We start from the raw sequence: 537 nt of genomic DNA, 5'->3' as shown, positions 1-537 counted from the left end.
GAGTTTAAAAAAAAAGTCTGTCCCTAGGTGTTTCCACTGTTTGACTTTCACGTTGTTCTTAAAATGTTTCTCTCCTTGTTTGGAAGAGGCAGATGGATCCATAAGACGTAGTTTCTGCAGCAAGGTCTGGGAAACCAGAACATTTTGCTCAAAGGAGATACGTGTCATCTCACAGATACTGTGTTTGGCTGAAGTGCATCTGGGTGTATTGCATTATTAGCCTCTCAGTGTAAGGTTAATTATAGTGAAAGTTGCTCAGCGCAGCATAAATTAACTTTAGGAGAAATATCCTATTTCTAGCTTGCTAATCTCAGAAATAATTGCAGATGACACCAAGCTGAGTGGTGCAGTCAACGTGCCAGAGGGACCTGGACAAGCTGGAGAAATGGACCTGTGTGAACCTCATGAGGTTTAACAAGGGCAAGTGCAAGGCCCTGCACCTGGGTCAGGGCGACCCCCGGTATCAGTACAGGCTGGGGGATGAAGGGATGGAGAGCAGCCCTGCCGAGAAGGACTTGGAGGGAGGGGTGGGGGAAA

General features: G+C 46.9%; 1 protein-coding gene across 1 annotated transcript in view; it reads left to right on the top strand.

Moving 5' to 3' along the window:
• Positions 1-537, top strand: part of DTD2 (D-tyrosyl-tRNA deacylase 2 (putative)) — an 8,842-nt gene that overhangs the window by 986 nt on the left and 7,319 nt on the right. The window lies entirely within an intron of this gene.

The sequence above is a fragment of the Pygoscelis adeliae genome, unplaced genomic scaffold, assembly GCF_000699105.1.
Source record: "Pygoscelis adeliae isolate BGI_AS28 unplaced genomic scaffold, ASM69910v1 Scaffold71, whole genome shotgun sequence".
NCBI classification, from domain to species: Eukaryota; Metazoa; Chordata; class Aves; order Sphenisciformes; family Spheniscidae; genus Pygoscelis; species Pygoscelis adeliae.
This window is presented reverse-complemented; position numbering and strand designations above follow the sequence as displayed.